At 47.8% G+C, this 24,006-nt stretch overlaps 1 protein-coding gene across 1 annotated transcript in view; it reads right to left on the reverse strand.

Moving 5' to 3' along the window:
* Positions 1-24,006, reverse strand: part of LOC115184545 (serine/threonine-protein kinase WNK1) — a gene marked incomplete at its 3' end in the record, with an annotated part of 99,872 nt that overhangs the window by 8,435 nt on the left and 67,431 nt on the right. The gene's annotated exons all lie outside the window — the stretch shown is intronic.

Consider the following 24,006-nt stretch of genomic DNA (forward strand, 5'->3'; position numbering starts at 1 on the left):
GGCCCTGCCCTATAGAGGTGAGTCACCCACAGTCACCTCCCCCTGGCCAGATCGGCTTGGCACAACATTGCGTCATCTCTTTTCTTTTCCACATACACAGGCAGGCAGAGAGAGAGATAGAGAGATATAGGGTGGGAGGAGGCCCTATCGGTCCACAAACCTAGTCATTAAACATCCTCATTCCTTCCTGGTCAGACGGATTATATCAAAAGCAGACAGGGTTCAGCCTTCAGTTTCACAAAAAAAGGTCAGAGACATTTATTTGTTTCATTATGACCTTATTTTCCAGCCCAGAAAAACCAAAAGTCTACTTCCGTTGAGGATATTATAGCTTTAATCCACTGATGGGGGTTAGGATGGGGTTGCTCTGAAATCTGCACCTGGGGCATTACATGAGGATGGATTAGAACAATGCCTGGTGAAAGCACTAAAGCAATTGTATTTCCGGGGATTTTAGTTTTGGCATTAGCAGTGATTTTGTCCTTTTAGCTGGCAGAGGCAGGCATTACTAGCCTGGGTCTCTAGAGAATCTGTCAGCATCACAGTCACCTCTACAGAAGAAGAAACTAAGTGTATCTGTGTCAGTATCTGTCTGTGTGTCTTTCACCTGTGCAGCCATAAAGCCCACGTCAGTTCCAGCCACATAAATCCATCTAACACCAGCAGGAGGACCCTCAATGTCACCAAAGCACAGATGCAAGTCATTAAGCCAAGCCATTACCAGGTTTCAGAGGGATCAGGTTCTGTGTATGGAAACACAGCAGGGAAGGTGGGTCTGAGAACACACTCAGCCCAGATGAGGCCATTAGACATTAAGCAGCAGCTAACGAGGATCAGGGGTCCCAGGGCCATATACACATTAGCTTTGGAAAGATGGAGTTGGAAATTTATTTTCCACCTGCATACTATCCATATTGTTAAAGGGACATTTCAAAACTGATCAGCTTCATATTCATCATCTCCAGCACCACCCCAACATCAATCTGAAAATGTCACGTTTACATGATGTAATGACGCCACGTAAAATGTTGCGCTACACGTGCAACACAGCATTCCTAACCTAGCCCACTGTCTGCTGTGGGGAGCAGTCAACAAGTCCAGCAGTCATTTGAAAGAGTAAGACAATTTCAGCGAGACAACTCAAAGGCAAAATCCATTAAAGCCAAGATAAAGGAATTCATTGCCCTTGACAATCAACCGTTCTCTGTTGTGGGTGATGTTGGCTTTCGCCGACTGGTCGAGCACCTGTACACACTACCAAGTGTGCCATTTTTAGACGTTGCCCTACAGGAGTTACACAGTATAGGCGTCACTGCTATTAGCTTCACAACATACTATGGAACGCCGTTTGGGTCAAAGCTGGACAAGAACGATACAGTAGCACTGTCAAAGCTGGACAAGAACGATACAGTAGCACTGTCAAAGCTGGACAAGAACGATACAGTAGCACTGTCAAAGCTGGACAAGAACGATACAGTAGCACTGTCAAAGCTGGAAACAAGAAAGTCTGCAAACAAGCAAACACTGGCCACGAACGATGTGTTTACAATACCGCGTTGGTAATAAAGCATAATTTGTTTGACCGCAACTTCTGGGGTAGCTAGCTTTAGCTTGGTACCTAGCTAGCACCAATACAACCAGCCTGAAAACAATGACCAAAAGAAACTGCAGTCATTTTCATTATTCTTAGCAATGATTTAGGGATCCTTTAAATATTAGCTAGGTTGCCACTTGTTGTTGTTCACCTATTGAAATTGAACTTCAGTTCATGAAAATAAATAGCGAGCCAGCTACTTAACCCTATTGCCCAAAGCTAACGTTATAAGCAGCCAGCTAGCTTCATCTGGCTAGTGAGGCTCGACCTGACCGGGTTGTGTTGTGAAGCTAGCCACAATAAGGATTAGGCACAAGAGTGGAATTGGCGGTTTTCCTTCAAAATAAGGATTTGATACAGCCTGGATTCGAACCAGGGACTGTAGTGACACCTCTTGCACTGAGATGCCGTGCCTTAGACCGTTGTGTCCATGTGTGTGTGTTAACTATTTAACTGTAGTAGAATGCCTAAAAGGCTCTAAAATTGTAAATATCGGTTATCGGTATCGTATTTTTTTTTTAGCAAGAAACATTTTGGAAATCGGTATCGGCCGAAAATGTAATATCGGTGCATTTACATTTAAGTCATTTAGCAGACGCTCTTATCCAGAGCGACTTACAAATTGGTGCATTCACCTTATGATATCCAGTGGAACAACCACTTTACAATAGTACATCTAATCTTTTAGGGGGGGGTGGGGGGGGGGGGGGGGGGGGGGTTAGAAGGATTACTATATCCTATCCTAGGTATTCCTTAAAGAGGTGGGGTTTCAGGTGTCTCCGGTGGTGATTGACTCCGCTGTCCTGGCGTCGTGAGGGAGCTTGTTCCACCATAGGGGTGCCAGAGCAGCGAACAGTTTTGACTGGGCTGAGCGGGAACTGTGCTTCCTCAGAGGTAGGGAGGCGAGCAGGCCAGAAGTGGATGAACGCAGTGCCCTTGTTTGGGTGTAGGGCCTGATCAGAGCCTGAAGGTACGGAGGTGCCGTTCCCCTCACAGCTCCGTAGGCAAGCACCATGGTCTTGTAGCGGATGCGAGCTTCAACTGGAAGCCAGTGGAGAGAGCGGAGGAGCGGGGTGACGTGAGAGAACTTGGGAATGTTGAACACCAGACGGGCTGCGGCGTTCTGGATGAGTTGTAGGGGTTTAATGGCACAGGCAGGGTGCATCACTCATTTTCACATATGTTGATGTTGGGGTGGTGCTGGAGATGGACATTTCCCTTTAAAAGGCTTCTGTGCCATTTCTGCTGAATTCCAAATAAAACATGGAACAAAAAAATGACAAAAAACAGCAAGAAATGTACCATCCAGTCAAAGTGTGAGAACTGAAGAGGGGGGTTTGCAAGGCTTGTCATGTTCGTCTCTGCCACCTCTGTACTGTATGCCTCGTCTTCTTCCACCACGGTGGCTAACCACAAAAGACACATTTAGCGCACTGCTGCTTAGAATACAACACAGGTGTTTGTTTGTGCGTTGCAAACCACGACATGTGACCTGAATGTGGACTAGATTAAGCGCATGGGCAAAATAGCTCAGAATGCATTAACTCTTTAATGACATCACTAACACATGCAGAATGGTTAGCTATAGGAGTGCGTCATCGGCCGGGTCAATGGCCTCTCCCGTGTTAAATTCAACGAGAGAGAGAGAGAGACTTAGTGGTAGCAAACCAGTTCTTCCCTGCTCTCCAAGTCACAAGATGTACTACTTCAGGTTTGACCAGTGACCACAAGGGCTAAGTTGAACAACATAAGACCACAGCACACAGAGCAGCAAGTCAGACAGGTTCCTTCCTTCAACAAGGAAAGGAAACATGGAGCCAAACGGTGGTGCTGTACATGATTCCAAGATAAATCCTACTAGCCTGGTCCCAGATCTGTTTTGTGCTGTCTTGCCAACTCATGTGGTCATTGGCTAATGGCTATAGGCCCTGCAGTCCAAACAGATCTGGAGCAGGATAAATCCTGTGGTTCTCTGTGGCACGTGGAGATCAGCGTGGAAGCTCTTTCATCTGTGTAATACACACCAACAGCCAGGCAGGTCAGGCTTCAGCTGGACTGTTACACCTTCAGCTGCCCTCCACATCACCCCTGACCCTGCACTCAGCCAGATGCTCTCTCAGTCAAACAATCAGACGCTTATCCCCTGGACACGGTTCATTTTCCACATTCAAAGTTTGTGTGTTGCAATCGCAAAACCCTGGCTCTCCTCTCCTCCCACTCATCCTCACGTCTTGCTATCTGTACTTTCTCCTCCTCCTCTTTCCTTCCTCCTCCTCCACATAGAACGTTTGTGTTCCAAACCCCTGGCTATCCTCCTACTCCCTCCTCCTGGTCTGGGCATGGAGATAAACAAGCAGTTGGCCAGGCTCTCCATCCAGAAAACAAGCCCTCTCCAGCTCAGAGGGAGCCAGATACAACAGAGGACCTGATCCCTGCCTCACCACTGGCTCAGACTAACAGCTAAACTCACCCCCTCGTACATACTGAATCAACCTCCAATGAAAACAAGCCCTCCAGTGTTGTATGTACGTATGTGTGTGTGTATGGAGAGGCGGATCAGCCAAATCCAAAATGCTTTGTATTTCTCCCTCTCCTTTCTCTGTGGAATGATCCAATGTTATTCCCAGTTCTTAGGGACATCTCCAAGCCAAGCATCAGTCCTTAGGGATGTCACCAAGCCAAGCATCAGTGCAGTAATCTGGGCCCAGTTGTTTTCAGTTAGTGTGTGTGTAATGTGCATGCTCGTGTGTATGTGTGTGGAATGTGCATGCTCGTGTGTGTGTGTGTGGAATGTGCATGCTTGTGCGTGTGTGTGGAATGTGCATGCTTGTGTGTGTGTGTGTGTGGAATGTGCATGCTCGTGTGTGTGTGTGGAATGTGCATGCTCGTGTGTGTGTGTGTGTGCCAGGATATGAGAACAGAGGGGTGTGTGGTATTACTGGCTAGAGCCAGGGCTGGGCATTGATAAATTCCTTTTCCATTTCCACATATCAAATATTAATACAGATGGGGAAATGGCTGGAAGGCTGGGATCAGAGTGCCTAGTCACCATTTCCAAGGATTTGTGGTGGTCAGAATTACTGGCAGGGCAGGCAGTGAGTGGTGCTGTATGGACCATATAAATATAATTAGTAGAATGGTCAAAGCCTAGAAATAGAATTAGTAGAATGGTCAATGCCTAGAAATATAATTAGTAGAATGGTCAAAGCCTAGAAATAGAATTAGTAGAATGGTCAGAGCCTCTCCAGACCACGGATATTTGACTGGAATAGGAATGTCTGTTGTACTAAGTCCATTTCTATGGCTATGTACAGTACGCCCACTCCCAGTCAAGGTTATGGTGGCCGCATAGGGAGAAAGCACTCTCAGAAGGCAATGGGTTAATGGGATCAACCAAGAAACATTGTTCAATCAATTCAGAGCACTATATCCATTATATGACTGACAATGAGATGTCAGATTGAGGCGAAAACAGGACGGGTGAGGCCATCAAAGCTCACCCACCAGACCGGTTACAGAGTCTTATCAAACTAAACAATACGGGACAATAGTAGAATAGACAAGAGCAAAGCAGTCACTGTTATACGAGTCACTCGGATGACAAATCACTTGGTGACTTGTAGTTATGAACACAAAGATATGTAACAGTCAAATGAAAGCAGAGCTGCAGTGAGTGACTTAGTATTCTGGCAGCAGGTTTCCAACGCCACTGGAAAGATCAAAGACACACTGATAAGGAGGCCATATCAGGCTCACGGAGCGTGTGTGTGTGCGTGTGCGTGTGTGCGCGTGTTTTGAACCAGTATCTGAAAGAGCACTAGCACTCATCCCCATCCTCTAACAATAGCACAACACCTAAGGAAGGTGGCTAGCTAGCTTAGGCTACAGGCAGCTACTCAGCGTACAGTACACGATCTGTAACACCCAAACCTGAGCACCACTTGGACCCTAAAGATGACCGAGTGCTGGTGTACATAAACCTGGAGCCACCCAGACCACTGTGAGCTGACCCACTCCTGGTGTACATAAACCTGGAGCCACCCAGACCACTGTGAGCTGACCCACTCCTGGTGTACATAAACCTGGAGCCACCCAGACCACTGTGAGCTGACCCACTCCTGGTGTACATAAACCTGGAGCCACCCAGACCACTGTGAGCTGACCCACTCCTGGTGTACATAAACCTGGAGCCACCCAGACCACTGTGAGCTGACCCAGTCCTGGTGTACATAAACCTGGAGCCACCCAGACCACTGTGAGCTGACCCAGTCCTGGTGTACATAAACCTGGAGCCACCCAGACCACTGTGAGCTGACCCAGTCCTGGTGTACATAAACCTGGAGCCACCCAGACCACTGTGAGCTGACCCACTCCTGGTGTACATAAACCTGGAGCCACCCAGACCACTGTGAGCTGACCCAGTCCTGGTGTACATAAACCTGGAGCCACCCAGACCACTGTGAGCTGACCCAGTCCTGGTGTACATAAACCTGGAGGCACCCAGACCACTGTGAGATGACCCAGTCCTGGTGGACATTGACCTAGGGCCACCCAGATCACTGTGAGATGACCCAATACTATTCTTCTTCAGATAGGTCTCAGAGGCTCTGGCTAAACATGCACAAGAAGTGCACTAGAAAGGGAATATGACTAGGGTTGCAAAGGCTCGGAAACGTTCTGGTAAATTTCCAGAATGTTTCGTGAAATTTTCCATGGGAAATTAAGCCCGGGAAGTTAGGGAATTTTGCTTAACTGTATCAAAAAAATGTAGCTTATAACAGTGAAACTTTTTTGTGGGATACACATAAGGCAATTCTAGGTCTTGTGGCACATTTTGGTTAAACTATCCCCAATTCAATGGAACCACAGTGCATTCTTCCATCACATGTACAGCTGATTCTCAAGATCTTGCACACTAATGAGATGCTATTGAGCCCACACTACTACACTGTCTGAGCCAAGGACTACATGCTTTCTGGTAAGATTTGACTACAATACTGGGTGGGGTGAATATATTTTATATGACATACATGATTTTTTTGTTAACTAGTAAATAGTAGCCTACAGCAAAGTGTGTTTAAATCATTTCTAACGTCACAATTTCTGCTAGTTAGTTTTTGATACCATGTGGGTTTTATCTTGCTTGAGCCTGCTAACTGAGGAGTGTTAATTCACCTGTTTCCATACATGTTTCATTTTAAAACATTTATCTGACAAAGGAGTTCTTTAATCTAACTGCTTAACTATTTATCTGTACATGGAATTGTATTTGGTTGTTTTTTTACTCATTCTTTTCTCATCTATACAGGAAAATTCCACGGGCACTATCTGATGTGTGGAGTCATTTCACTGCAGCTAATGTAGATGGAAAATCTGTGTACATTTGCAAATACTGCACCAAATCATATGTGAAGAATGCAAAAAAGATGCAGAATCATCTGGCCAAGTGCATAAAGTTCCCTCAGTGCTCACAACAAGCAACCTCTGACAAAAGTCCCTCTCATCATTTTCACCTCGAATAGAAGTAATCAGACACCTTATCGACAGCAACAGCTCATGGTCCTCCTGGAATCAGATGTTTTTTTGACTCAATGGAGGAACGCAGTCAGAGAAATGCTGATGAATGTCTTGCTCGAGCTGTGTATGCAACTGGTTCACCTCTGATGCTCACAGGCAATGTGTATTGGAAGAGATTTCTGAATGTTCTTTGCCCAGCATACACCCCTCCAACCAGACATGCTTTATCTACTCATTTGCTGGATGCAAAGTTCAACAGAGTTCAAGTGAAGGTCAAGCAAATCATTGAGAAAGCAGACTGTATTGCAATCATCTCTGATAGGTGGTTAAATGTTCGTGGGCAAGGAATAATTAACTACATCATCTCCACCCCTCAACCAGTATTCTACAGGAGCACAGACACAAGGGACAACAGACACACCGGTCTCTACATTGCAGATGAGCTGAAGGCAGTCATCAATGACCTTGGACCACAGAAGGTATTTGCACTGGTGACAGACAATGCTGCGAACATGAAGACTGCTTGGTCTAAAGTGGAGGAGTCCTACCCTCACATCACACCCATTGGCTGTGCTGCTCATGCATTGAATCGGCTCCTCAAGGACATCATGGCACTGAAAACAATGGATACACTCTTCAAGAGAGCCAAGGAAATGGTTAGGTATGTGAAGGCTCATCAGCAATCTACCTCACCAAGCAAAGTGAGAAGAATAAGAGCACCACATTGAAGCTGCCCAGCAACACCCGTTGGGGTGGTGTTGTCATCATGTTTGACAGTCTCCTGGAAAGGAAGGAGTCTCTCCAAAAAATGGCCATATCACAGTCTGCCGATATGGACAGCCCCATCAAGAGGATCCTCCTGGATGATGTATTTTGGGAGAGAGTGGTAAGCAGTCAAACTCCTGAAATCTATAGCAGTAGCCATTGCACGGGTTGAGGGAGACAATGCCATCCTGTCTGATGTTCAGACTCTGCTTGCAGATGTAAGAGAAGAAATCCGTACTGCCCTGCCATCTTCACTGTTGCTCCAAGCAGAGGAAACTGCAGTTCTGAAATACATCAAGAAGCGTGAAGACTTCTGCCTGAAGCCCATACACGCTGCAGAGTACATGTTGGACCCCAAGTATGCTGGTAAGAGCATCCTGTCTGGTGCAGAGATCAACAAGGCCTATGGTGTCATCACTACCGTGTCTCGCCACCTTGGCCTGGATGAGGGCAAGGTTCTTGGCAGTCTGGCGAAGTACACTTCCAAGCAAGGGCTTTGGGATGGAGATGCAATATGGCAGTTGTGCCAACATATCTCATCAGCCACCTGATGGAAAGGACTTTGTGGATCCCAGGCTCTTTCCCCTGTTGCCTCCATCATCCTCCAAATCCTACCAACATCAGCCGCCTCAGAGCGCGACTGGTCCTTGTTTGGGAACACACACACACACCAAAGCACGCAACAGGCTGACCAATACAAGGGTTGAAAAATTGGTGGCCATCCGGGCAAATTTGAGGCTTTTGAGCCTGACAACGAGCCATCTTCAACAAGGTTGGAAAGTGACAGTGAAGATGAGGCCTCAGAGTCTGATGTTAAAGAGGTGGACATTGAGGAGGTCCAGGGAGAAGACATGGAAGACTGAGAGGAAGACAACCAAAGCTTTAGTTTCTAGACTATCATTTTACAGATGTATGTTGAAAACGTTTTTGGGAGATGCGATGGATCATTGGGGATCATTCAATATTCCCTTTCTGTTGTTGTTCAGTGAAATCATCCCATGTGAAGAGTCAACTCATTTAATTAAAGTTAAATTCGTAACTAAATCGTTTTTTTTTATTTCTATTGGAAGGATTTAATCATTTGAATTATGTCTACTTATGATAAGGTGAAAGGTTTGTGTCTGTCTTTATATGATATGGTAAATATATCCAATACAAAAAACATCTACATTTAAATGGTATTAATATTAATTTGCATATATTCCCTGTTAATTCCCATATATTCCCACGGAAAGTTCCCACCTCTGAATATTCCCCAAAATGTGCAACTCTAAATAGGACATAAACATAATGCACTATAAAGAGAATAGGACTGTTGTGAGTGGGCTGATTTAGGTGGACTGAATCAACTGAGTTGTATCTTTGCCAGGGGAAGATTCGTACTGTTCCGAGATATGCCGAAGGGTGGGTTAAGTTAAGAGCGATTACTCTGGACTGGCAGTGCAATGCAGTCTGGTCTCAGTCTGGGTCCCAAATGGCATCCTATTACCTACACAGTGAGCCCGTAGGGCCCTGATCAAAATAAGTACACTACACTATGTAGGGAATAGGGTGCCATTTGGGCCTCAGTGTGGGAGAGCCTACTACCCAGGGTGTGAGGAGGAGAGTTCTCACGGATTAGAACAGGCCTCACTCTAATCCAATGGAGTTTCTCCCAGCACACTAACAGATAAGTAGGGATGTGGGAACTGGCTGGCTGGCTGGCTGGCTGTGTGTATCTCTCTACTGTAGTACTACAGACAGTAACAGGCTGTGTGTCTCTCTCTACTGTTGTACTACAGACAGTAACAGGCTGTGTGTATATCCACACACACAGCCCAGAGCTGCCAGACAGACAGACGGCTATCATTAAGAGATAAAGGAAGCCTGGCTGGCTTAAAGGACTGCCAGACTGTGCCTTGGAGAAGTAGCCCAAAATACTAGAGAATACAACATTTCACCTACTTCTATTTCTGAGAAGAAGAGGTCGAACCAACCATCTCTGTACTTCCGCTTTCAGTTTAAAAAATGAGCCAAGGCGAACCCCCGAGGTGAGAGCCACAACATATGGACAGTCCGTCAAGCTAACATCCCACTCGTCAACGTCGACACAGTCCGTCAAGCTAACATCCCACTCGTCAACGTCGACAGTCCGTCAAGCTAACATCCCACTCGTCAACGTCGACACAGTCCGTCAAGCTAACATCCCACTCGTCAACGTCGACACAGTCCGTCAAGCTAACATCCCACTCGTCAACAGTCCGTCAAGCTAACATCCCACTCGTCAACAGTCCGTCAAGCTAACATCCCACTCGTCAACGTCGACACAGTCCGTCAAGCTAACATCCCACTCGTCAACGTCGACAGTCTGTCAAGCTAACATCCCACTCGTCACGCCGACACAGTCCGTCAAGCTAACATCCCACTCGTCAACGTCGACACAGTCCGTCAAGCTAACATCCCACTCGTCAACAGTCCGTCAAGCTAACATCCCACTCGTCAACGTCGACACAGTCCGTCAAGCTAACATCCCACTCGTCAATGTCGACACAGTCCGTCAAGCTAACATCCCACTCGTCAACGTCGACAGTCCGTCAAGCTAACATCCCACTCGTCAATGTCGACAGTCCGTCAAGCTAACATCCCACTCGTCAACGCCGACACAGTCCGTCAAGCTAACATCCCACTCGTCAACGCCGACACAGTCCGTCAAGCTAACATCCCACTCGTCAACAGTCCGTCAAGCTAACATCCCACTCGTCAACGTCGACACAGTCCGTCAAGCTAACATCCCACTCGTCAACGTCGACAGTCCGTCAAGCTAACATCCCACTCGTCAACGTCGACAGTCCGTCAAGCTAACATCCCACTCGTCAACGTCGACAGTCCGTCAAGCTAACATCCCACTCGTCAACGTCGACACAGTCCGTCAAGCTAACATCCCACTCGTCAACAGTCCGTCAAGCTAACATCCCACTCGTCAACGTCGACACAGTCCGTCAAGCTAACATCCCACTCGTCAACGTCGACAGTCTGTCAAGCTAACATCCCACTCGTCAACGTCGACAGTCCGTCAAGCTAACATCCCACTCGTCAACGTCGACACAGTCCGTCAAGCTAACATCCAACTCGTCAACGTCGACACAGTCCGTCAAGCTAACATCCCACTCGTCAACGTCGACACAGTCCGTCAAGCTAACATCCCACTCGTCAACAGTCCGTCAAGCTAACATCCCACTCGTCAACGTCGACACAGTCCGTCAAGCTAACATCCCACTCGTCAACGTCGACACAGTCCGTCAAGCTAACATCCCACTCGTCAACGTCGACACAGTCCGTCAAGCTAACATCCCACTCGTCAACGTCGACACAGTCCGTCAAGCTAACATCCCACTCGTCAACGTCGACACAGTCCGTCAAGCTAACATCCCACTCGTCAACAGTCCGTCAAGCTAACATCCCACTCGTCAACGTCGACACAGTCCGTCAAGCTAACATCCCACTCGTCAACGTCGACAGTCTGTCAAGCTAACATCCCACTCGTCACGCCGACACAGTCCGTCAAGCTAACATCCCACTCGTCAACGTCGACACAGTCCGTCAAGCTAACATCCCACTCGTCAACAGTCCGTCAAGCTAACATCCCACTCGTCAACGTCGACACAGTCCGTCAAGCTAACATCCCACTCGTCAATGTCGACACAGTCCGTCAAGCTAACATCCCACTCGTCAATGTCGACAGTCCGTCAAGCTAACATCCCACTCGTCAACGCCGACAGTCCGTCAAGCTAACATCCCACTCGTCAACGCCGACACAGTCCGTCAAGCTAACATCCCACTCGTCAACGCCGACACAGTCCGTCAAGCTAACATCCCACTCGTCAACGTCGACACAGTCCGTCAAGCTAACATCCCACTCGTCAACAGTCCGTCAAGCTAACATCCCACTCGTCAACGTCGACACAGTCCGTCAAGCTAACATCCCACTCGTCAACGTCGACACAGTCCGTCAAGCTAACATCCCACTCGTCAACGTCGACACAGTCCGTCAAGCTAACATCCCACTCGTCAACGTCGACACAGTCCGTCAAGCTAACATCCCACTCGTCAACGTCGACACAGTCCGTCAAGCTAACATCCCACTCGTCAACGTCGACACAGCTCAGCTAACATCCCACTCGTCAACAGTCCGTCAAGCTAACATCCCACTCGTCAACAGTCCGTCAAGCTAACATCCCACTCGTCAACGTCGACACAGTCCGTCAAGCTAACATCCCACTCGTCAACGTCGACAGTCCGTCAAGCTAACATCCCACTCGTCACGCCGACACAGTCCGTCAAGCTAACATCCCACTCGTCAACGTCGACACAGTCCGTCAAGCTAACATCCCACTCGTCAACAGTCCGTCAAGCTAACATCCCACTCGTCAACGTCGACACAGTCCGTCAAGCTAACATCCCACTCGTCAATGTCGACACAGTCCGTCAAGCTAACATCCCACTCGTCAACGTCGACAGTCCGTCAAGCTAACATCCCACTCGTCAACGCCGACAGTCCGTCAAGCTAACATCCCACTCGTCAACGTCGACAGTCCGTCAAGCTAACATCCCACTCGTCAACGTCGACACAGTCCGTCAAGCTAACATCCAACTCGTCAACGTCGACACAGTCCGTCAAGCTAACATCCCACTCGTCAACGTCGACACAGTCCGTCAAGCTAACATCCCACTCGTCAACAGTCCGTCAAGCTAACATCCCACTCGTCAACGTCGACACAGTCCGTCAAGCTAACATCCCACTCGTCAACGTCGACACAGTCCGTCAAGCTAACATCCCACTCGTCAACGTCGACACAGTCCGTCAAGCTAACATCCCACTCGTCAACGTCGACACAGTCCGTCAAGCTAACATCCCACTCGTCAACGTCGACACAGTCCGTCAAGCTAACATCCCACTCGTCAACAGTCCGTCAAGCTAACATCCCACTCGTCAACGTCGACACAGTCCGTCAAGCTAACATCCCACTCGTCAACGTCGACAGTCTGTCAAGCTAACATCCCACTCGTCACGCCGACACAGTCCGTCAAGCTAACATCCCACTCGTCAACGTCGACACAGTCCGTCAAGCTAACATCCCACTCGTCAACAGTCCGTCAAGCTAACATCCCACTCGTCAACGTCGACACAGTCCGTCAAGCTAACATCCCACTCGTCAATGTCGACACAGTCCGTCAAGCTAACATCCCACTCGTCAATGTCGACAGTCCGTCAAGCTAACATCCCACTCGTCAACGCCGACAGTCCGTCAAGCTAACATCCCACTCGTCAACGCCGACACAGTCCGTCAAGCTAACATCCCACTCGTCAACGCCGACACAGTCCGTCAAGCTAACATCCCACTCGTCAACGTCGACACAGTCCGTCAAGCTAACATCCCACTCGTCAACAGTCCGTCAAGCTAACATCCCACTCGTCAACGTCGACACAGTCCGTCAAGCTAACATCCCACTCGTCAACGTCGACACAGTCCGTCAAGCTAACATCCCACTCGTCAACGTCGACACAGTCCGTCAAGCTAACATCCCACTCGTCAACGTCGACACAGTCCGTCAAGCTAACATCCCACTCGTCAACGTCGACACAGTCCGTCAAGCTAACATCCCACTCGTCAACGTCGACACAGTCCGTCAAGCTAACATCCCACTCGTCAACAGTCCGTCAAGCTAACATCCCACTCGTCAACGTCGACACAGTCCGTCAAGCTAACATCCCACTCGTCAACGTCGACAGTCCGTCAAGCTAACATCCCACTCGTCACGCCGACACAGTCCGTCAAGCTAACATCCCACTCGTCAACGTCGACACAGTCCGTCAAGCTAACATCCCACTCGTCAACAGTCCGTCAAGCTAACATCCCACTCGTCAACGTCGACACAGTCCGTCAAGCTAACATCCCACTCGTCAATGTCGACACAGTCCGTCAAGCTAACATCCCACTCGTCAACGTCGACAGTCCGTCAAGCTAACATCCCACTCGTCAACGCCGACAGTCCGTCAAGCTAACATCCCACTCGTCAACGCCGACAGTCCGTCAAGCTAACATCCCACTCGTCAACGCCGACACAGTCCGTCAAGCTAACATCCCACTCGTCAACGTCGACACAGTCCGTCAAGCTAACATCCCACTCGTCAACAGTCCGTCAAGCTAACATCCCACTCGTCAACGTCGACACAGTCCGTCAAGCTAACATCCCACTCGTCAACGTCGACACAGTCCGTCAAGCTAACATCCCACTCGTCAACGTCGACACAGTCCGTCAAGCTAACATCCCACTCGTCAACGTCGACACAGTCCGTCAAGCTAACATCCCACTCGTCAACGTCGACACAGTCCGTCAAGCTAACATCCCACTCGTCAACGTCGACACAGTCCGTCAAGCTAACATCCCACTCGTCAACGTCGACACAGTCCGTCAAGCTAACATCCCACTCGTCAACGTCGACAGTCAGTCAAGCTAACATCCCACTCGTCAACGTCGACACAGTCCGTCAAGCTAACATCCCACTCGTCAACGTCGACACAGTCCGTCAAGCTAACATCCCACTCGTCAACGTCGACAGTCCGTCAAGCTAACATCCCACTCGTCAACGTCGACACAGTCCGTCAAGCTAACATCCCACTCGTCAACGTCGACAGTCCGTCAAGCTAACATCCCACTCGTCAACGTCGACACAGTCCGTCAAGCTAACATCCCACTCGTCAACGCCGACACAGTCCGTCAAGCTAACATCCCACTCGTCAACGTCGACACAGTCCGTCAAGCTAACATCCCACTCGTCAACGTCGACACAGTCCGTCAAGCTAACATCCCACTCGTCAACGCCGACACAGTCCGTCAAGCTAACATCCCACTCGTCAACGTCGACACAGTCCGTCAAGCTAACATCCCACTCGTCAACGTCGACACAGTCCGTCAAGCTAACATCCCACTCCTCAACGTTGACACAGTCTGTCAAGCTAACATCCCACTCGTCAACGTCGACAGTCCGTCAAGCTAACATCCCACTCGTCAACGTCGACAGTCCGTCAAGCTAACATCCCACTCGTCAATGTCGACAGTCCGTCAAGCTAACATCCCACTCGTCAACGCCGACACAGTCCGTCAAGCTAACATCCCACTCGTCAACGCCGACACAGTCCGTCAAGCTAACATCCCACTCGTCAACGTCGACACAGTCCTTCAAGCTAACATCCCACTCGTCAACATCGACACAGTCCGTCAAGCTAACATCCCACTCGTCAACGTCGACAGTCTGTCAAGCTAACATCCCACTCGTCAACGTCGACAGTCTGTCAAGCTAACATCCCACTCGTCAACGTCGACAGTCCGTCAAGCTAACATCCCACTCGTCAACGTCGACAGTCTGTCAAGCTAACATCCCACTCGTCAACGTCTGAAGGAAACCAAACTCCCCATATAGGGCAAATGATCTCTAGAGACATAGTGTATGAGAGGGGAGCGCAGCAGGAGAGGAGGTTAGTGTGTGTGTCTGCCTGCCTCTACACAGGGGAACTTCCCCAAACAGTTGATGCTACTTACAGAGGCCCAGCTGGAACTAATACAGCAGCAAATGCAGAACTGACTGTATCCATTTAGCAGTAGGCCTATATAGAGAGGGCCTTGTGAAGAGCACAGCCACAGTACAGAGAGAGTGAGTTTCTGCCTGCTAGGCCTCTGTGGTAATGCCTTCACATCTGTGCAGGGCTGTGCGGACACACACACACAGCCAGCTAAAGCTGCAGGGTAAAACCCCAGGCCTAGAGCTGGCACGAGGCCATGGGTTTCCAGGAACAGACTATCCATCCAGTGTGTGTGACAATGCATTCTCTAAAAACGTTCACACATTTTGAAAAGGTAAAATCCTGTCAATGAGCCCATATCTTCATCACAGGGAAGGGTTTATCCCGCCGGCACAGCAGAGGATGCAGGCATTTGAATAGTGTGTGTGTGTTGAGAGACAGAGAGCCCACTAGGAATACCATTCACACCAGTGGCCCAACTAAGATTCATATTTCACAAAAATGCAAAAAGGGACACAAGTCTAAGTCTGATACATAGGGTTGTTTCTAAAAATACACAGAGAAACTCGCAAAAAGTGCAACACACACACACACACGTGAATCACAACATAAATCTCCCACAGTTTGTGGACAGTGTTTCCTTTTCCACTCTCTGTTCCTGTTGAACCAAAACAAGAGGAACTGAACCTGTATTACTGTCTCTAGCTGACAACTACCTGTCTGTCAAAACCCCTCACCACTGTTAAATATGAATGTCACTCATGGTTGCCTTGACTACTTGATTTAGCCTAGAGTGTGAAGAAACGGCCATGTTTGGAAGTTTTGAGTTTTATCAGTCTCACACACACATGAAATGGGGCCTCAATGGAAACAGCCATGCCTCGAAGAGTGGAGTGGAGAATAAGGAAGCAGGCAATGACAGAAAGTCATGTTCCAAATGGCAACCTATTCCCTATATAGTGCACTACTTTAGACCAGAGCCCTATTCCCTTTATAGTGCACTACTTTAGACCAGAGCCCTATTCCCTATATAGTGCACTACTTTAGACCAGAGCTCTATATAGTGCACTACTTTAGACCAGAGCTCTATATAGTGCACTACTTTAGACCAGAGCTCTATATAGTGCACTACTTTAGACCAGAGCCCTATTCCCTATTTAGTGCACTACTTTAGACCAGAGCGCTATTCCCTATATAGTGCACTACTTTAGACCAGAGCTCTATATAGTGCACTACTTTAGACCAGGGCCCTATTCAGTGCACTACTTTAGACCAGAGCCCTATTCCCTATATAGTGCACTACTTTAGACCAGAGCTCTATATAGTGCACTACTTTAGACCAGAGCCCTATTCCCTATATAGTGCACTACTTTAGACCAGAGCTCTATATAGTGCACTACTTTAGACCAGGGCCCTATTCCCTATTTAGTGCACTACTTTAGACCAGAGCCCTATTCCCTATATAGTGTACTACTTTAGACCAGAGCCATATTCCCTATATAGTGCACTACTTTAGACCAGAGCCCTATTCCCTATTTAGTGCACTACTTTAGACCAGAGCCCTATTCCCTATTTAGTGCACTACTTTAGACCAGAGCCCTATTCCCTATATAGTGCACTACTTTAGACCAGAGCCCTTTTCCCTATATAGTGCACTACTTGGCTTGGTTAGTTTAAAAAAATAATCCAGATTTTTTGTTTTGATATTTTTTTGTTAACATTAAATGCACTATGCATTATGTGGGTTGAATACATATCTTGCATTACTCATCTCATATTTATTTACTGTTCTCTATACTATCTACTGTAGCTCAGTCTATGCCGCTCAGTCATTGCTCATCCATATATTTATATATTCCTAATTCCATTCCTTTACTTAGATTTGTGTGTATTAGGTAGTTGTTGTGGAATTGTTAGATTACTTGTTAGATATTACTGCACTGTCAGAACTAGAAGCACAAGCATTTCAACACCTGCAAGAACATCTGCTAAATAAAATTGGATTTAATTAAGTTTTATTTGATGACTATTATTTAATTCCAAGTCACCATCTCTACAGAGCTCCAGTCTGACTAAACCACCTCTACAGAGCTCCAGTCTGACTAAACCACCTCTACAGAGCTCCAGTCTGACTAAACCACCTCTATAGAGCTCCAGTCTGACTAAACCACCTCTATAGAGCTCCAGTCTGACTAAACCACCTCTATAGAGCTCCAGTCTAACTAAACCACCTCCATAGAGCTCCAGTCTGACTAAACCACCTGTATAGAGCTCCAGTATAACTAAACCACCTCCATAGAGCTCCAGTCTGACTAAACCACCTCTATAGAGCTCCAGTCTAACTAAACCATCTCTATAGAGCCGCTGTCTAACTAAAGTGTCGCTGTCTAACTATTAGTAGTTCAATGTAAATAAAGCAGGGTTTCCTCAAACTCGGTTCTGGGGACCCCAAGAGGTGCACGTTTTGTTATTTGCCCTAACACTACACAGCTGGATGATTAGTTGATTATTTGACTCAGCGAGGGCAAAAAAAACAAATACCAATACCTCAAAGAAACTGCCCTCTATGGATCCTCTCCTGATCGCTCATTCTTCTGTCTCTTACATAGCAGGCGTAAAAGAAACCGGAAAAGTAGCCATGCAATGAATTATGGTCATGATAGTTAATTATCCCATTTTCTGTGCTAAACTATGTAGAATATTGGCCTGTTGGAAACTACAACTCCCTACGCAGGTTGGGAAATGAACATGTTGGTCCTTGATCATTTATCTCTACAGAAACTGCAGCGCAATGTGTGCATTGAGCTCACAGAAGAAAAAAAAAAACAAATGGAATTCAAATAATTGAACCAACGGTGGCAAATGAGTTGTTTAAAAACTAGATTTCGGTTAATCACTCAGCACTAGTCGAGTCAAAAGCAGTGCACGATATAGGAACACGGTGCCATTCTGACACATCTTGAAAGTTGCCTGGGAACCTGTACTACCAGGACTGTTGATGGTTATATCACTCAGCCCACATTAACTGTACTGAGGAGAGGCAGGCTGGTTTATCAGCTTATCTGGCTCCACTGATGATGATGAATAAATGTGTGTGTTGTGTTTTCCCCCTGATGGACAGGAAGACAGGCTCAGGGTTGGTCATGTGACTAGCTGACTGAAAGCCTACCACTCTATTTCCCAGCAGCACTTACTGTAGTAATGCAATGCCCCCCCCCCCCCCCGACCAATTCCCCTGTACCATCAAAACAAGTATTAACCCTTCACCCTCCCTCTGGGTAGAAAGATATTGCATTTGTAGGCTCTCGCGTGTTTGTTTGAGTGTGGAGACATGAAATGGGGCTAGTAGGAGAATTGGAGTCTTATGAAGTTATGAACAGGAATCTCTCTTTCGTTCTAGAGATTCAGACAATGCTGGTTTTCGTGACTGGTTGGGTTATGAGGCTAGACTCCCTCTCCATTGCATCTGCTGCAGACATCATAAGAGACTCGTCAACTTAAAAAAAATTACTTTTTTTTTCTGTTCCGTTTTCAGGGCAGTTCAAATAGACTAAAATCCGTTCTAGCAGCAGTGACAGTTCTATGTCTGTCTCGGCTATTTCTGGAACTAGGCAACAATGATGGAAACAGCAGGGCTGTGTTCCAAGTGGCCTAAAGTTCAGATCATTGGCTCAAATAACTCCTTATAGACCTAGTTTGTTACTTACCAAAGGAGGGCTGACGACCTTTTCAAATGACCGACTATGACAAAACTATCTTAGTCAGTTCAAACTTGGTCAACTGCCAAGTCATACGAGTTAGCCTACTTCCCCTTCAGTCTTTGTGTCAGTTAATGTGGACTTAAGTCCTAAAAAGTTGTGACATTGGGTCAGTGAAAGTTGGTGCCCAGCGGTCTACAGTTACAAGCCAAGTGAAAAGGTCCACTGTGTAGGGATAAGTCCCAAATGGCTCCCTATATAGTGCACTACTATTTATTGACTCTAGCCCTATGCAGGGCTCCCTTGCAAAATAACTTGGTCTCAAAATGGGACTCCTTGTTAAAATAAAAGGTTAAATATGGGCCCAGGTCCAAAGTAGTGCACTACGTAGGGAATAGGGTGCAATTTGGAACACACAGTTTGTGTGTATAGTGCTGTCTTCAGATCTGGATCTCTCTGGTTGGTGCTCTCCTGCAGAGCTCACAAACCTCCAACCTCTCAGATCAGCCAGTCACGGTTGAGGATCTCAAGAGGGTTTGAAACGAGAAGAGAAAACAGAGGAAATGAAAGAAGGAGAATTTGCAAGCAGAACAAGCAGCAGCAGGACATCTGCTTTGAATAAGAGTTACTTTAGAAGAGCTAGTAAACGCAAAGCGGACATAGAACCTACTGTAACTTTCAAAAAAGGGATTCTTAGAACTCTATAAACAGACACTTCAACAGTGGCTTCCAATTAGGGAAGGAAACTTGGGGTCTCGTTGTCTTTTTCCTTTTCTTTCTGCAGGGGCTCAAGGTTTTTGGTTTCCCGTCAATCAGCACTTCACAGATTGCCGTAACTAAGGTCATGTGGGTCCCAAACCCCAAACTACATGTGGTTGCAATTCAGTCATCCTGCCCCTAGGGGGGTGCCCAATGTGGTGCCTCTTGCCTACCAACCAGTTACGTAACGTATACTTCCTAAACGGCACCACATGGGGAAGGTTGTGCACTATGCAGGGATTAGTGCACCATGTGGAACACAGCCCATGTATTTCAGGAGTGGGACGGATCATCTCCACCTTGGTGTTGTTTTTAAAGCCTTTTCAGAGAAGCTGGCTGGGATTAGAGGCAACTCCCGAGTGGCACAGCGGTGTAAGACACTGCATCTCAGTGCTAGAGGAGTCACTACAGACCATGGTTTGATTCCAAGCTGTATCACAACCGGCCCTGATTGGGAGTCCCATTGGGCGGTGCACAATTGGCCAAGTGTCGTCCGGGTTTGGCCGTCATTGTTAAATAAGAATTGGTTCTTAACTGACTTGCCTAGTTAAATAAAGGTTAAATAAAAGAAGCTGTGATTGATGAAGGGGGATGTCAGGGAACAGAGTGGCTCCCTGTGCAGCTGCTCTGGCCCTGACATATCCCCGTCTCAAGTCAGTCAGTGCTGATTGGAGAGATGGGTTCAGGGTAGAGCTGGGCGATATGGACAAAAATCCATACCGGGATAAATTGCCTGAATTGATGCAAAAACGATAATTTGCACCACAGTTGTTTTTCATTAGCCTTTAAACTATTAGTTTGATTAACAACAAATCACCCATATTAGCAAACGTATTTCACTTCAAACTACACATTCCTCTAGTATAGGCTACTTATCGTAATGAACACCATCAGCAAAACGCCTGTGATAAGTGGTCAGTATGGTCAGTGTTGATCATTTTCTGTGTATCGTCCCAGCTTTAAAATCAGTCAATTAGGGTCTAGCAACAGCAGAATACAAATCCATACAAAATAAAATAATCAAAATATTGAGCAAGCTTGCAGCTGCTGAATCAGAGAGAAAATGCAATTAATTTATTCAGAGCCTCCATAACAGAGGAGTCACGACTGACTTGCCATTTTTCTGACAGACTGCGCGCGCACACACACACACACCACACACACACTACTGTTAGACCTGGGATGTCTCTGGGAGGTGTTCTAAACCCTTTATAGTGCACAACATCTGACCAGGGAACCAGAAGGTTCTAGACAAAGTAGTTCCCAATATAGGGAATAGGGTGCCATTTGGGACTTATCCTCCCTCCCTCCTCCTCCTCCTGGGTAGACCAGACCGCCACAGCCCGATTGAGGCCACGTAACGTCCGCCCAGAACTCTGGGGCTATCCACTAACCCTTAGCATAATTCAACAAAGCTCTTCAGCCCCGGATATCGTCCCAAATGGCACCCTATCTTCCCTATATAGTGCACTACCTTTGCCCAGGGCCCAGAGAGCTCTAATCAAAAGAAGTGCATTTTATGGGGAATAGAGTTGCATTTGGGTCACAGAACTGATATCTCCAGTGTTTACAGTTTCAAAGTGCCTCCATCCTCAGAAGCTATTTGCATCAATTAGAGACAGAGGGTTTCCATCGCCTGCTCATCTCCATAGAACAAAGTCAGAGTTGCCATGGTAATGAGCTTTAGCTCAGACTCAGTCCCAAATGGCTCACTGTCCCATGTAGTGCACTATATAGGAAATAGGGTGCCATTTTGGACTCAGTCAGAGACTCACCCAGAAGCTGAAAACCATCAGGATTACTACAGCCTCCCGTTTTATGACTGTCTTGAGTATCTGCCCTCATATCCAGGCACCGCACATGTTTGCAAATCCTAGTCCGCTGCGACTTAACCAAAGAGTGGTTTCCATGTTACCAGTGCAAAGCATCCTTGGCAATCCTCTTTAAAATAAATAAATAAATACTACTTGCTAGAGTGCAAAGATAGCACTATAGGGCTAGAAATAACTTCCCTGAAAATAACAGGCGAAGGGGTAAAGAATTCTAAAAAGGCAGCCTAAGCCACAATAAGGCCCATTTTTAACACTAGTCCCTACATAGTGCACTACTTTTGACCAGGGCCCATAGGGCTCTGATCTAAAGTAGTGTACTAAGTAGGAAATACAGAGCCATTTGGGACACAAGCCAGTGTGTTGCAGGGTCTGAGTGTATCTGGGTCAGGGCATAAACAAGGCGTCCTCAGTGTGAATGCATTCCAAATAGATCCCTATTCCCTTTATAGTGCACTTCTAGAGTCCTGTGGGCATAGTAGTGCACTTCATAGAGAATAGGGTGCCATTCAGAATGTAGCCAACAACAAGGCATCCTCAGTGCATGTTCCTGCCTGCCGCGGGGCACCATCCTGGGGGTCAGGAGGTCTGACGGATGAGCTGTTCCCTGGAGCTGAGGCGAACCAGTGACACCCAGAGACAGACTCAATTGTTCCCCAAGACAGGCCTGGCTGACTGGAATGAAGGACCGGTGTCTCCACTCCACTCTGCCTCTTCTCTCCTCTTTCCTCCATCTCTGTCAGTCCGTCCCTCATCAGAAAGCGGTAAAAAAAACTGTCTCCCGCTCCTCTCCGCCTCTCCACTCCCTCTCCGCTTCTCCGCTCCCTCTCCGCTTCTCCACTCCCTCTCCGCTTCTCCACTCCCACTCCGCTTCTCCACTCCCTCTCCGCTTCTCCGCTCCCTCTCCGCTTCTCCGCTCCCTCTCCGCTTCTCCGCTCCCTCTCCGCTTCTCCGCTCCCTCTCCGCTTCTCCGCTCCCTCTCCGCTTCTCCGCTCCCTCTCCGCTTCTCCGCTCCCTCTCCGCTTCTCCGCTCCCTCTCCGCTTCTCCGCTCCCTCTCCGCTTCTCCGCTCCCTCTCCGCTTCTCCGCTCCCTCTCCGCCTCTCCGCTCCCTCTCCGCTTCTCCGCTCCCTCTCCGCTTCTCCGCTCCCTCTCCGCTTCTCCGCTCCCTCTCCGCTTCTCCGCTCCCTCTCCGCTTCTCCGCTCCCTCTCCGCTTCTCCACTCCCTCTCCGCTTCTCCACTCCCTCTCCGCTTCTCCACTCCCTCTCCGCTTCTCCACTCCCTCTCCGCTTCTCCACTCCCTCTCCGCTTCTCCACTCCCTCTCCGCTTCTCCACTCCCACTCCGCTTCTCCACTCCCTCTCCGCTTCTCCACTCCCTCTACGCTTCTCCACTCCCTCTCCGCTTCTCCACTCCCTTTCATCTGAAAAGCTTTGTGGAGATGACCAGTAGGCTCTGAGGACCTGCCGGGGGAACAGCTGTGGGAGTGTGGGTTAATCACTACCAACACTAGTCTGTACCGTGAAGGGGCACAGCCCAGTACTACAGATGAAAGGTAACCTAACCACAGCCCAGTACTACAGATGAAAGGTAACCTAACCACAGCCCAGTACTACAGATGAAAGGTAACCTAACCACAGCCCAGTACTACAGATGAAAGCTAACCTAACCACAGCCCAGTACTACAGATGAAAGGTAACCTAACCACAGCCCACTACTACAGATGAAAGCTAACCTAACCACAGCCCAGTACTACAGATGAAAGCTAACCTAACCACAGCCCAGTACTACAGATGAAAGCTAACCTAACCACAGCCCAGTACTACAGATGAAAGGTAACCTAACCACAGCCCAGTACTACAGATGAAAGGTAACCTAACCACAGCCCAGTACTACAGATGAAAGGTAACCTAACCACAGCCCAGTACTACAGATGAAAGGTAACCTAACCACAGCCCAGTACTACAGATGAAAGGTAACCTAACCACAGCCCACTACTACAGAGAGTAGGAGTGCTGACCTAGCATCAGGCCCTCACTGTCCATTTAATCATTATGGTCTTATAGGAAATACTGATCCTAATTCTGAGACGCTTTGTGAATAGGCACCAATGGCCTCAGAGACCACTGGTAATGTCACATTAGTTCTGGAGGGGTAGCGGAGGAGTTGATACAGGGCCTCCCCATTATGCTACCAGCCTACCACTGGACCCCTTCACACTGTACAGCAGCTAAACACACTGAGCTCACAGCCCTTCTAAGATAATACAGGGATTAACTCATCA

Source organism: Salmo trutta, unplaced genomic scaffold (assembly GCF_901001165.1).
Source record: "Salmo trutta unplaced genomic scaffold, fSalTru1.1, whole genome shotgun sequence".
In the NCBI taxonomy this organism is placed as follows: domain Eukaryota; kingdom Metazoa; phylum Chordata; class Actinopteri; order Salmoniformes; family Salmonidae; genus Salmo; species Salmo trutta.